At 45.8% G+C, this 14,402-nt stretch overlaps 6 non-coding genes across 6 annotated transcripts; all 6 read right to left on the reverse strand.

The window, feature by feature from the left end:
• Positions 1-963: 963 nt before the first annotated feature.
• Positions 964-1,154, reverse strand: LOC130325874 (U2 spliceosomal RNA). The gene has a single exon (XR_008870605.1). It is a non-coding gene; the product is annotated as a U2 spliceosomal RNA (small nuclear RNA).
• A 2,087-nt stretch (positions 1,155-3,241) lies between these two features.
• LOC130325886 (U2 spliceosomal RNA) lies at positions 3,242-3,432 on the reverse strand. The gene has a single exon (XR_008870615.1). It is a non-coding gene; the product is annotated as a U2 spliceosomal RNA (small nuclear RNA).
• A 2,087-nt stretch (positions 3,433-5,519) lies between these two features.
• LOC130325887 (U2 spliceosomal RNA) lies at positions 5,520-5,710 on the reverse strand. Its single transcript, XR_008870616.1, has one exon. It is a non-coding gene; the product is annotated as a U2 spliceosomal RNA (small nuclear RNA).
• A 2,089-nt stretch (positions 5,711-7,799) lies between these two features.
• On the reverse strand, positions 7,800-7,990 carry LOC130325882 (U2 spliceosomal RNA). Its single transcript, XR_008870612.1, has one exon. It is a non-coding gene; the product is annotated as a U2 spliceosomal RNA (small nuclear RNA).
• Positions 7,991-10,085: 2,095 nt separating this feature from the next.
• Positions 10,086-10,276, reverse strand: LOC130325888 (U2 spliceosomal RNA). Its single transcript, XR_008870617.1, has one exon. It is a non-coding gene; the product is annotated as a U2 spliceosomal RNA (small nuclear RNA).
• Positions 10,277-12,370: 2,094 nt separating this feature from the next.
• On the reverse strand, positions 12,371-12,561 carry LOC130325889 (U2 spliceosomal RNA). Its single transcript, XR_008870618.1, has one exon. It is a non-coding gene; the product is annotated as a U2 spliceosomal RNA (small nuclear RNA).
• Between the last annotated feature and the right edge of the window lie 1,841 nt (positions 12,562-14,402).

Here is a 14,402-nt window from a genome sequence, read left to right on the forward strand (position 1 = left end):
ATAATTTTCTAAGGATTTATACTGATTTTTCCTGTCTGAATTTGTCGCACAGAAAGTTGCAGGCCAAATATGTGTGACATTTCTGCGACTTTAGCTTCTAGAGCATTTTTACAACATTATACATAGGTGCTGAATACATAAAAAGCGACTGTTCAGCGACAGACAAGTCGCATCGGCTGAAAGTAGGCCAGAATGTCAGTCCATGTTGGAGCAGGTTTAGATACAGTCTAAAGTATAGATCTCAAAGTCTGTGCACAGAATTTAGCAAGGGCCTCGCACCTTCTGATGCATCAGGTAGGTGCACAATAGCATAGCCTAACCCTCTGTACTTTGGTCTATATTGATGCGGGACATAGACAGCCAGCTGATGACCAATCCATTAGTGCAATGGATGGCTGGAAGCATTTGTCTTTGCCTTTGCAATACCACAGAAGCAATGCATGGTCAATGTACAGCAATGACACACCTGTGTGAACAGCCAGGAGACCCCCCCCCCCCCCATGTTATGTTACATAGTTACATAGTTAGTACGGTCGAAAAAAGACATATGTCCATCAAGTTCAACCAGGGAATTAAGGGGTAGGGGTGTGGCGCGATATTGGGGAAGGGATGAGATTTTATATTTCTTCATAAGCATTAATCTTATTTTGTCAATTAGGAACATTCAGCACCCACCCGCTATCAAGGCAGCTGCCTATCATGTCATGCCCTACCTGCACAGGTGTGCTGGCTACTCAAATGATCCAATTAAGGAGGCCATTTAGTCAGCAGCAGCAGAAGTCCTGTGCCTGGACGCTCCAACAGCGGCCAGACACAAGCAGAAGCAGAAGCAGCAGAAGCAGCAGCAGCACCACCTTTTGTTTTTTGGCTGCAGCAGCAGCAAGGCCCACAGGGCTGGCTAGCTGGCTAGCCAGCAAGCAGGTAGCAATGAAAGTAGGAATCTTTCTTTTTAACCCTGTAAGGGGGTGGTGCACTGTACCCGAAGATACTGCCATATCGGGTCAATGCATAGGGCGACGGAAGCAAGCTTCGAAATCGGCCCCCGTTCTCAAAAATCCATTTAATATATGGTCCCCAGATAGGGGACGTATCAGATATTAAACTGATAAGAACAGATACTACACTTGATCTTAGCCAAAAGGCCGAGAAGCGATAACCGTGAAAGGGGCGGGCCCAACAAGGTGCCCTTCATGGGCACTATCACTGCTTGCTGTCAGGGAGGCTGCCAGACAATTTTCCATGCACACTCTGGGCTGGGGGGCAGTCAACCACCAGTACACACAGCAGAACCTAAACCCATACCATTATTGCTAAGCAGCAAGACAGGGGCCCATTGCACTCCCACGGGGCCTTTTTAAATGCAATCCATAACCCGGATTTGCCAGGAACCCTTCTTACTCCTCCTACTTGCATGTGACACTGGGCTTAGGATCTGCATAGGAAACACACACACAAGCACACACCTACCTTTGTTGCCTGCAGATGCCTCCTTGGCTGTCCCCAAACGGTATCAAACCAACACCCACGGGAAGCTGTAAGCATAGAGGACATGCCTGCACCCCATTGGACTTACCTGTGTGGGTTAAACCCGGGTTATTTGACAACCTATGGCGGTGATGGTTCTGCTCAGGCAGAGCAGTGCTGATGCTCCTCATAAAGCTGTCGCTGCTGTGAAGGTTCTAGGTGACATCACAAATCCCTATGGTTACATACACAACAAAGCTGGGTTGTTGTTGTTTACACTCTGCAAGGCCTGTGGAAGTGAGTGACATCATAGCACTGTAGTTCTGAGGGTTCTAGATGGATGCAACAATCTCCTGTTGCTTCTATGAAGGCCATAATAGACGACATCACCAAACAGCTCCATAGTCACATACACAGCAAAGGAGAGATGTTGTTTACACCTAGTGATGTCAGTGGTATTGAGTGACATCACAGCACAGTGCTAAGGCTCCTGGGCCTGGACACAGCAGCGGCTGCAATATCTCAACGGAGAATACGTTTATATATATGTGTGTGTGTGCGCGTATATATATATATATATATATATATATATATATATATATATATATATATATATCTCCGCCGAAATCACTTTTAAACCCATTTCCACCTTTTTTTCCCTTCTCTTCCTCTTACTTTTTTTTCACGTTTTTTTACGTTTTTCTCCTTTTCGCCTCTTTTCTGGGCGTATTATTCTTCTTTTTCTTCTTTTTTTTCGTCTAATGCATACCCCATCAGTGCAGCAATGCTTATTCAATACCGCCAGCAGATGGAGACACTGGGGGATAATTTTCTAAGGATTTATACTGATTTTTCCTGTCTGAATTTGTCGCACAGAAAGTTGCAGGCCAAATATGTGTGACATTTCTGCGACTTTAGCTTCTAGAGCATTTTTACAACATTATACATAGGTGCTGAATACATAAAAAGCGACTGTTCAGCGACAGACAAGTCGCATCGGCTGAAAGTAGGCCAGAATGTCAGTCCATGTTGGAGCAGGTTTAGATACAGTCTAAAGTATAGATCTCAAAGTCTGTGCACAGAATTTAGCAAGGGCCTCGCACCTTCTGATGCATCAGGTAGGTGCACAATAGCATAGCCTAACCCTCTGTACTTTGGTCTATATTGATGCGGGACATAGACAGCCAGCTGATGACCAATCCATTAGTGCAATGGATGGCTGGAAGCATTTGTCTTTGCCTTTGCAATACCACAGAAGCAATGCATGGTCAATGTACAGCAATGACACACCTGTGTGAACAGCCAGGAGACCCCCCCCCCCCCCCCATGTTATGTTACATAGTTACATAGTTAGTACGGTCGAAAAAAGACATATGTCCATCAAGTTCAACCAGGGAATTAAGGGGTAGGGGTGTGGCGCGATATTGGGGAAGGGATGAGATTTTATATTTCTTCATAAGCATTAATCTTATTTTGTCAATTAGGAACATTCAGCACCCACCCGCTATCAAGGCAGCTGCCTATCATGTCATGCCCTACCTGCACAGGTGTGCTGGCTACTCAAATGATCCAATTAAGGAGGCCATTTAGTCAGCAGCAGCAGAAGTCCTGTGCCTGGACGCTCCAACAGCGGCCAGACACAAGCAGAAGCAGAAGCAGCAGAAGCAGCAGCAGCACCACCTTTTGTTTTTTGGCTGCAGCAGCAGCAAGGCCCACAGGGCTAGCCAGCAAGCAGGTAGCAATGAAAGTAGGAATCTTTCTTTTTAACCCTGTAAGGGGGTGGTGCACTGTACCCGAAGATACTGCCATATCGGGTCAATGCATAGGGCGACGGAAGCAAGCTTCGAAATCGGCCCCCGTTCTCAAAAATCCATTTAATATATGGTCCCCAGATAGGGGACGTATCAGATATTAAACTGATAAGAACAGATACTACACTTGATCTTAGCCAAAAGGCCGAGAAGCGATAACCGTGAAAGGGGCGGGCCCAACAAGGTGCCCTTCATGGGCACTATCACTGCTTGCTGTCAGGGAGGCTGCCAGACAATTTTCCATGCACACTCTGGGCTGGGGGGCAGTCAACCACCAGTACACACAGCAGAACCTAAACCCATACCATTATTGCTAAGCAGCAAGACAGGGGCCCATTGCACTCCCACGGGGCCTTTTTAAATGCAATCCATAACCCGGATTTGCCAGGAACCCTTCTTACTCCTCCTACTTGCATGTGACACTGGGCTTAGGATCTGCATAGGAAACACACACACAAGCACACACCTACCTTTGTTGCCTGCAGATGCCTCCTTGGCTGTCCCCAAACGGTATCAAACCAACACCCACGGGAAGCTGTAAGCATAGAGGACATGCCTGCACCCCATTGGACTTACCTGTGTGGGTTAAACCCGGGTTATTTGACAACCTATGGCGGTGATGGTTCTGCTCAGGCAGAGCAGTGCTGATGCTCCTCATAAAGCTGTCGCTGCTGTGAAGGTTCTAGGTGACATCACAAATCCCTATGGTTACATACACAACAAAGCTGGGTTGTTGTTGTTTACACTCTGCAAGGCCTGTGGAAGTGAGTGACATCATAGCACTGTAGTTCTGAGGGTTCTAGATGGATGCAACAATCTCCTGTTGCTTCTATGAAGGCCATAATAGACGACATCACCAAACAGCTCCATAGTCACATACACAGCAAAGGAGAGATGTTGTTTACACCTAGTGATGTCAGTGGTATTGAGTGACATCACAGCACAGTGCTAAGGCTCCTGGGCCTGGACACAGCAGCGGCTGCAATATCTCAACGGAGAATACGTTTATATATATGTGTGTGTGTGCGCGTATATATATATATATATATATATATATATATATATATATATTTCTCCGCCGAAATCACTTTTAAACCCATTTCCACCTTTTTTTCCCTTCTCTTCCTCTTACTTTTTTTTCACGTTTTTTTACGTTTTTCTCCTTTTCGCCTCTTTTCTGGGCGTATTATTCTTCTTTTTCTTCTTTTTTTTCGTCTAATGCATACCCCATCAGTGCAGCAATGCTTATTCAATACCGCCAGCAGATGGAGACACTGGGGGATAATTTTCTAAGGATTTATACTGATTTTTCCTGTCTGAATTTGTCGCACAGAAAGTTGCAGGCCAAATATGTGTGACATTTCTGCGACTTTAGCTTCTAGAGCATTTTTACAACATTATACATAGGTGCTGAATACATAAAAAGCGACTGTTCAGCGACAGACAAGTCGCATCGGCTGAAAGTAGGCCAGAATGTCAGTCCATGTTGGAGCAGGTTTAGATACAGTCTAAAGTATAGATCTCAAAGTCTGTGCACAGAATTTAGCAAGGGCCTCGCACCTTCTGATGCATCAGGTAGGTGCACAATAGCATAGCCTAACCCTCTGTACTTTGGTCTATATTGATGCGGGACATAGACAGCCAGCTGATGACCAATCCATTAGTGCAATGGATGGCTGGAAGCATTTGTCTTTGCCTTTGCAATACCACAGAAGCAATGCATGGTCAATGTACAGCAATGACACACCTGTGTGAACAGCCAGGAGACCCCCCCCCCCCCCATGTTATGTTACATAGTTACATAGTTAGTACGGTCGAAAAAAGACATATGTCCATCAAGTTCAACCAGGGAATTAAGGGGTAGGGGTGTGGCGCGATATTGGGGAAGGGATGAGATTTTATATTTCTTCATAAGCATTAATCTTATTTTGTCAATTAGGAACATTCAGCACCCACCCGCTATCAAGGCAGCTGCCTATCATGTCATGCCCTACCTGCACAGGTGTGCTGGCTACTCAAATGATCCAATTAAGGAGGCCATTTAGTCAGCAGCAGCAGAAGTCCTGTGCCTGGACGCTCCAACAGCGGCCAGACACAAGCAGAAGCAGAAGCAGCAGAAGCAGCAGCAGCACCACCTTTTGTTTTTTGGCTGCAGCAGCAGCAAGGCCCACAGGGCTGGCTAGCTGGCTAGCCAGCAAGCAGGTAGCAATGAAAGTAGGAATCTTTCTTTTTAACCCTGTAAGGGGGTGGTGCACTGTACCCGAAGATACTGCCATATCGGGTCAATGCATAGGGCGACGGAAGCAAGCTTCGAAATCGGCCCCCGTTCTCAAAAATCCATTTAATATATGGTCCCCAGATAGGGGACGTATCAGATATTAAACTGATAAGAACAGATACTACACTTGATCTTAGCCAAAAGGCCGAGAAGCGATAACCGTGAAAGGGGCGGGCCCAACAAGGTGCCCTTCATGGGCACTATCACTGCTTGCTGTCAGGGAGGCTGCCAGACAATTTTCCATGCACACTCTGGGCTGGGGGGCAGTCAACCACCAGTACACACAGCAGAACCTAAACCCATACCATTATTGCTAAGCAGCAAGACAGGGGCCCATTGCACTCCCACGGGGCCTTTTAAAATGCAATCCATAACCCGGATTTGCCAGGAACCCTTCTTACTCCTCCTACTTGCATGTGACACTGGGCTTAGGATCTGCATAGGAAACACACACACAAGCACACACCTACCTTTGTTGCCTGCAGATGCCTCCTTGGCTGTCCCCAAACGGTATCAAACCAACACCCACGGGAAGCTGTAAGCATAGAGGACATGCCTGCACCCCATTGGACTTACCTGTGTGGGTTAAACCCGGGTTATTTGACAACCTATGGCGGTGATGGTTCTGCTCAGGCAGAGCAGTGCTGATGCTCCTCATAAAGCTGTCGCTGCTGTGAAGGTTCTAGGTGACATCACAAATCCCTATGGTTACATACACAACAAAGCTGGGTTGTTGTTGTTTACACTCTGCAAGGCCTGTGGAAGTGAGTGACATCATAGCACTGTAGTTCTGAGGGTTCTAGATGGATGCAACAATCTCCTGTTGCTTCTATGAAGGCCATAATAGACGACATCACCAAACAGCTCCATAGTCACATACACAGCAAAGGAGAGATGTTGTTTACACCTAGTGATGTCAGTGGTATTGAGTGACATCACAGCACAGTGCTAAGGCTCCTGGGCCTGGACACAGCAGCGGCTGCAATATCTCAACGGAGAATACGTTTATATATATGTGTGTGTGTGCGCGTATATATATATATATATATATATATATATATATATATATATATATTTCTCCGCCGAAATCACTTTTAAACCCATTTCCACCTTTTTTTCCCTTCTCTTCCTCTTACTTTTTTTTCACGTTTTTTTACGTTTTTCTCCTTTTCGCCTCTTTTCTGGGCGTATTATTCTTCTTTTTCTTCTTTTTTTTCGTCTAATGCATACCCCATCAGTGCAGCAATGCTTATTCAATACCGCCAGCAGATGGAGACACTGGGGGATAATTTTCTAAGGATTTATACTGATTTTTCCTGTCTGAATTTGTCGCACAGAAAGTTGCAGGCCAAATATGTGTGACATTTCTGCGACTTTAGCTTCTAGAGCATTTTTACAACATTATACATAGGTGCTGAATACATAAAAAGCGACTGTTCAGCGACAGACAAGTCGCATCGGCTGAAAGTAGGCCAGAATGTCAGTCCATGTTGGAGCAGGTTTAGATACAGTCTAAAGTATAGATCTCAAAGTCTGTGCACAGAATTTAGCAAGGGCCTCGCACCTTCTGATGCATCAGGTAGGTGCACAATAGCATAGCCTAACCCTCTGTACTTTGGTCTATATTGATGCGGGACATAGACAGCCAGCTGATGACCAATCCATTAGTGCAATGGATGGCTAGAAGCATTTGTCTTTGCCTTTGCAATACCACAGAAGCAATGCATGGTCAATGTACAGCAATGACACACCTGTGTGAACAGCCAGGAGACCCCCCCCCCCCATGTTATGTTACATAGTTACATAGTTAGTACGGTCGAAAAAAGACATATGTCCATCAAGTTCAACCAGGGAATTAAGGGGTAGGGGTGTGGCGCGATATTGGGGAAGGGATGAGATTTTATATTTCTTCATAAGCATTAATCTTATTTTGTCAATTAGGAACATTCAGCACCCACCCGCTATCAAGGCAGCTGCCTATCATGTCATGCCCTACCTGCACAGGTGTGCTGGCTACTCAAATGATCCAATTAAGGAGGCCATTTAGTCAGCAGCAGCAGAAGTCCTGTGCCTGGACGCTCCAACAGCGGCCAGACACAAGCAGAAGCAGAAGCAGCAGAAGCAGCAGCAGCACCACCTTTTGTTTTTTGGCTGCAGCAGCAGCAAGGCCCACAGGGCTGGCTAGCTGGCTAGCCAGCAAGCAGGTAGCAATGAAAGTAGGAATCTTTCTTTTTAACCCTGTAAGGGGGTGGTGCACTGTACCCGAAGATACTGCCATATCGGGTCAATGCATAGGGCGACGGAAGCAAGCTTCGAAATCGGCCCCCGTTCTCAAAAATCCATTTAATATATGGTCCCCAGATAGGGGACGTATCATATATTAAACTGATAAGAACAGATACTACACTTGATCTTAGCCAAAAGGCCGAGAAGCGATAACCGTGAAAGGGGCGGGCCCAACAAGGTGCCCTTCATGGGCACTATCACTGCTTGCTGTCAGGGAGGCTGCCAGACAATTTTCCATGCACACTCTGGGCTGGGGGGCAGTCAACCACCAGTACACACAGCAGAACCTAAACCCATACCATTATTGCTAAGCAGCAAGACAGGGGCCCATTGCACTCCCACGGGGCCTTTTTAAATGCAATCCATAACCCGGATTTGCCAGGAACCCTTCTTACTCCTCCTACTTGCATGTGACACTGGGCTTAGGATCTGCATAGGAAACACACACACAAGCACACACCTACCTTTGTTGCCTGCAGATGCCTCCTTGGCTGTCCCCAAACGGTATCAAACCAACACCCACGGGAAGCTGTAAGCATAGAGGACATGCCTGCACCCCATTGGACTTACCTGTGTGGGTTAAACCCGGGTTATTTGACAACCTATGGCGGTGATGGTTCTGCTCAGGCAGAGCAGTGCTGATGCTCCTCATAAAGCTGTCGCTGCTGTGAAGGTTCTAGGTGACATCACAAATCCCTATGGTTACATACACAACAAAGCTGGGTTGTTGTTGTTTACACTCTGCAAGGCCTGTGGAAGTGAGTGACATCATAGCACTGTAGTTCTGAGGGTTCTAGATGGATGCAACAATCTCCTGTTGCTTCTATGAAGGCCATAATAGACGACATCACCAAACAGCTCCATAGTCACATACACAGCAAAGGAGAGATGTTGTTTACACCTAGTGATGTCAGTGGTATTGAGTGACATCACAGCACAGTGCTAAGGCTCCTGGGCCTGGACACAGCAGCGGCTGCAATATCTCAACGGAGAATACGTTTATATATATGTGTGTGTGTGCGCGTATATATATATATATATATATATATATATATATATATATATATATATATTTCTCCGCCGAAATCACTTTTAAACCCATTTCCACCTTTTTTTCCCTTCTCTTCCTCTTACTTTTTTTTCACGTTTTTTTACGTTTTTCTCCTTTTCGCCTCTTTTCTGGGCGTATTATTCTTCTTTTTCTTCTTTTTTTTCGTCTAATGCATACCCCATCAGTGCAGCAATGCTTATTCAATACCGCCAGCAGATGGAGACACTGGGGGATAATTTTCTAAGGATTTATACTGATTTTTCCTGTCTGAATTTGTCGCACAGAAAGTTGCAGGCCAAATATGTGTGACATTTCTGCGACTTTAGCTTCTAGAGCATTTTTACAACATTATACATAGGTGCTGAATACATAAAAAGCGACTGTTCAGCGACAGACAAGTCGCATCGGCTGAAAGTAGGCCAGAATGTCAGTCCATGTTGGAGCAGGTTTAGATACAGTCTAAAGTATAGATCTCAAAGTCTGTGCACAGAATTTAGCAAGGGCCTCGCACCTTCTGATGCATCAGGTAGGTGCACAATAGCATAGCCTAACCCTCTGTACTTTGGTCTATATTGATGCGGGACATAGACAGCCAGCTGATGACCAATCCATTAGTGCAATGGATGGCTGGAAGCATTTGTCTTTGCCTTTGCAATACCACAGAAGCAATGCATGGTCAATGTACAGCAATGACACACCTGTGTGAACAGCCAGGAGACCCCCCCCCCCCCCATGTTATGTTACATAGTTACATAGTTAGTACGGTCGAAAAAAGACATATGTCCATCAAGTTCAACCAGGGAATTAAGGGGTAGGGGTGTGGCGCGATATTGGGGAAGGGATGAGATTTTATATTTCTTCATAAGCATTAATCTTATTTTGTCAATTAGGAACATTCAGCACCCACCCGCTATCAAGGCAGCTGCCTATCATGTCATGCCCTACCTGCACAGGTGTGCTGGCTACTCAAATGATCCAATTAAGGAGGCCATTTAGTCAGCAGCAGCAGAAGTCCTGTGCCTGGACGCTCCAACAGCGGCCAGACACAAGCAGAAGCAGAAGCAGCAGAAGCAGCAGCAGCACCACCTTTTGTTTTTTGGCTGCAGCAGCAGCAAGGCCCACAGGGCTGGCTAGCTGGCTAGCCAGCAAGCAGGTAGCAATGAAAGTAGGAATCTTTCTTTTTAACCCTGTAAGGGGGTGGTGCACTGTACCCGAAGATACTGCCATATCGGGTCAATGCATAGGGCGACGGAAGCAAGCTTCGAAATCGGCCCCCGTTCTCAAAAATCCATTTAATATATGGTCCCCAGATAGGGGACGTATCAGATATTAAACTGATAAGAACAGATACTACACTTGATCTTAGCCAAAAGGCCGAGAAGCGATAACCGTGAAAGGGGCGGGCCCAACAAGGTGCCCTTCATGGGCACTATCACTGCTTGCTGTCAGGGAGGCTGCCAGACAATTTTCCATGCACACTCTGGGCTGGGGGGCAGTCAACCACCAGTACACACAGCAGAACCTAAACCCATACCATTATTGCTAAGCAGCAAGACAGGGGCCCATTGCACTCCCACGGGGCCTTTTTAAATGCAATCCATAACCCGGATTTGCCAGGAACCCTTCTTACTCCTCCTACTTGCATGTGACACTGGGCTTAGGATCTGCATAGGAAACACACACACAAGCACACACCTACCTTTGTTGCCTGCAGATGCCTCCTTGGCTGTCCCCAAACGGTATCAAACCAACACCCACGGGAAGCTGTAAGCATAGAGGACATGCCTGCACCCCATTGGACTTACCTGTGTGGGTTAAACCCGGGTTATTTGACAACCTATGGCGGTGATGGTTCTGCTCAGGCAGAGCAGTGCTGATGCTCCTCATAAAGCTGTCGCTGCTGTGAAGGTTCTAGGTGACATCACAAATCCCTATGGTTACATACACAACAAAGCTGGGTTGTTGTTGTTTACACTCTGCAAGGCCTGTGGAAGTGAGTGACATCATAGCACTGTAGTTCTGAGGGTTCTAGATGGATGCAACAATCTCCTGTTGCTTCTATGAAGGCCATAATAGACGACATCACCAAACAGCTCCAAAGTCACATACACAGCAAAGGAGAGATGTTGTTTACACCTAGTGATGTCAGTGGTATTGAGTGACATCACAGCACAGTGCTAAGGCTCCTGGGCCTGGACACAGCAGCGGCTGCAATATCTCAACGGAGAATACGTTTATATATATGTGTGTGTGTGCGCGTATATATATATATATATATATATATATATATATATATATATATATTTTTTTTTCCGCCGAAATCACTTTTAAACCCATTTCCACCTTTTTTTCCCTTCTCTTCCTCTTACTTTTTTTTCACGTTTTTTTACGTTTTTCTCCTTTTCGCCTCTTTTCTGGGCGTATTATTCTTCTTTTTCTTCTTTTTTTTCGTCTAATGCATACCCCATCAGTGCAGCAATGCTTATTCAATACCGCCAGCAGATGGAGACACTGGGGGATAATTTTCTAAGGATTTATACTGATTTTTCCTGTCTGAATTTGTCGCACAGAAAGTTGCAGGCCAAATATGTGTGACATTTCTGCGACTTTAGCTTCTAGAGCATTTTTACAACATTATACATAGGTGCTGAATACATAAAAAGCGACTGTTCAGCGACAGACAAGTCGCATCGGCTGAAAGTAGGCCAGAATGTCAGTCCATGTTGGAGCAGGTTTAGATACAGTCTAAAGTATAGATCTCAAAGTCTGTGCACAGAATTTAGCAAGGGCCTCGCACCTTCTGATGCATCAGGTAGGTGCACAATAGCATAGCCTAACCCTCTGTACTTTGGTCTATATTGATGCGGGACATAGACAGCCAGCTGATGACCAATCCATTAGTGCAATGGATGGCTGGAAGCATTTGTCTTTGCCTTTGCAATACCACAGAAGCAATGCATGGTCAATGTACAGCAATGACACACCTGTGTGAACAACCAGGAGACCCCCCCCCCCCCATGTTATGTTACATAGTTACATAGTTAGTACGGTCGAAAAAAGACATATGTCCATCAAGTTCAACCAGGGAATTAAGGGGTAGGGGTGTGGCGCGATATTGGGGAAGGGATGAGATTTTATATTTCTTCATAAGCATTAATCTTATTTTGTCAATTAGGAACATTCAGCACCCACCCGCTATCAAGGCAGCTGCCTATCATGTCATGCCCTACCTGCACAGGTGTGCTGGCTACTCAAATGATCCAATTAAGGAGGCCATTTAGTCAGCAGCAGCAGAAGTCCTGTGCCTGGACGCTCCAACAGCGGCCAGACACAAGCAGAAGCAGAAGCAGCAGAAGCAGCAGCAGCACCACCTTTTGTTTTTTGGCTGCAGCAGCAGCAAGGCCCACAGGGCTGGCTAGCTGGCTAGCCAGCAAGCAGGTAGCAATGAAAGTAGGAATCTTTCTTTTTAACCCTGTAAGGGGGTGGTGCACTGTACCCGAAGATACTGCCATATCGGGTCAATGCATAGGGCGACGGAAGCAAGCTTCGAAATCGGCCCCCGTTCTCAAAAATCCATTTAATATATGGTCCCCAGATAGGGGACGTATCAGATATTAAACTGATAAGAACAGATACTACACTTGATCTTAGCCAAAAGGCCGAGAAGCGATAACCGTGAAAGGGGCGGGCCCAACAAGGTGCCCTTCATGGGCACTATCACTGCTTGCTGTCAGGGAGGCTGCCAGACAATTTTCCATGCACACTCTGGGCTGGGGGGCAGTCAACCACCAGTACACACAGCAGAACCTAAACCCATACCATTATTGCTAAGCAGCAAGACAGGGGCCCATTGCACTCCCACGGGGCCTTTTTAAATGCAATCCATAACCCGGATTTGCCAGGAACCCTTCTTACTCCTCCTACTTGCATGTGACACTGGGCTTAGGATCTGCATAGGAAACACACACACAAGCACACACCTACCTTTGTTGCCTGCAGATGCCTCCTTGGCTGTCCCCAAACGGTATCAAACCAACACCCACGGGAAGCTGTAAGCATAGAGGACATGCCTGCACCCCATTGGACTTACCTGTGTGGGTTAAACCCGGGTTATTTGACAACCTATGGCGGTGATGGTTCTGCTCAGGCAGAGCAGTGCTGATGCTCCTCATAAAGCTGTCGCTGCTGTGAAGGTTCTAGGTGACATCACAAATCCCTATGGTTACATACACAACAAAGCTGGGTTGTTGTTGTTTACACTCTGCAAGGCCTGTGGAAGTGAGTGACATCATAGCACTGTAGTTCTGAGGGTTCTAGATGGATGCAACAATCTCCTGTTGCTTCTATGAAGGCCATAATAGACGACATCACCAAACAGCTCCATAGTCACATACACAGCAAAGGAGAGATGTTGTTTACACCTAGTGATGTCAGTGGTATTGAGTGACATCACAGCACAGTGCTAAGGCTCCTGGGCCTGGACACAGCAGCGGCTGCAATATCTCAACGGAGAATACGTTTATATATATGTGTGTGTGTGCGCGTATATATATATATATATATATATATATATATATATATATATATATTTCTCCGCCGAAATCACTTTTAAACCCATTTCCACCTTTTTTTCCCTTCTCTTCCTCTTACTTTTTTTTCACGTTTTTTTTACGTTTTTCTCCTTTTCGCCTCTTTTCTGGGCGTATTATTCTTCTTTTTCTTCTTTTTTTTCGTCTAATGCATACCCCATCAGTGCAGCAATGCTTATTCAATACCGCCAGCAGATGGAGACACTGGGGGATAATTTTCTAAGGATTTATACTGATTTTTCCTGTCTGAATTTGTCGCACAGAAAGTTGCAGGCCAAATATGTGTGACATTTCTGCGACTTTAGCTTCTAGAGCATTTTTACAACATTATACATAGGTGCTGAATACATAAAAAGCGACTGTTCAGCGACAGACAAGTCGCATCGGCTGAAAGTAGGCCAGAATGTCAGTCCATGTTGGAGCAGGTTAAGATACAGTCTAAAGTATAGATCTCAAAGTCTGTGCACAGAATTTAGCAAGGGCCTCACACCTTCTGATGCATCAGGTAGGTGCACAATAGCATAGCCTAACCCTCTGTACTTTGGTCTATATTGATGCGGGACATAGACAGCCAGCTGATGACCAATCCATTAGTGCAATGGATGGCTGGAAGCATTTGTCTTTGCCTTTGCAATACCACAGAAGCAATGCATGGTCAATGTACAGCAATGACACACCTGTGTGAACAGCCAGGAGACCCCCCCCCCCCCATGTTATGTTACATAGTTACATAGTTAGTACGGTCGAAAAAAGACATATGTCCATCAAGTTCAACAAGGGAATTAAGGGGTAGGGGTGTGGCGCGATATTGGGGAAGGGATGAGATTTTATATTTCTTCATAAGCATTAATCTTATTTTGTCAATTAGGAACATTCAGCACCCACCCGCTATCAAGGCAGCTGCCTATCATGTCATGCCCTAC

This window comes from Hyla sarda, unplaced genomic scaffold (genome assembly GCF_029499605.1).
Source record: "Hyla sarda isolate aHylSar1 unplaced genomic scaffold, aHylSar1.hap1 scaffold_2766, whole genome shotgun sequence".
Classification (NCBI taxonomy): Eukaryota; Metazoa; Chordata; class Amphibia; order Anura; family Hylidae; genus Hyla; species Hyla sarda.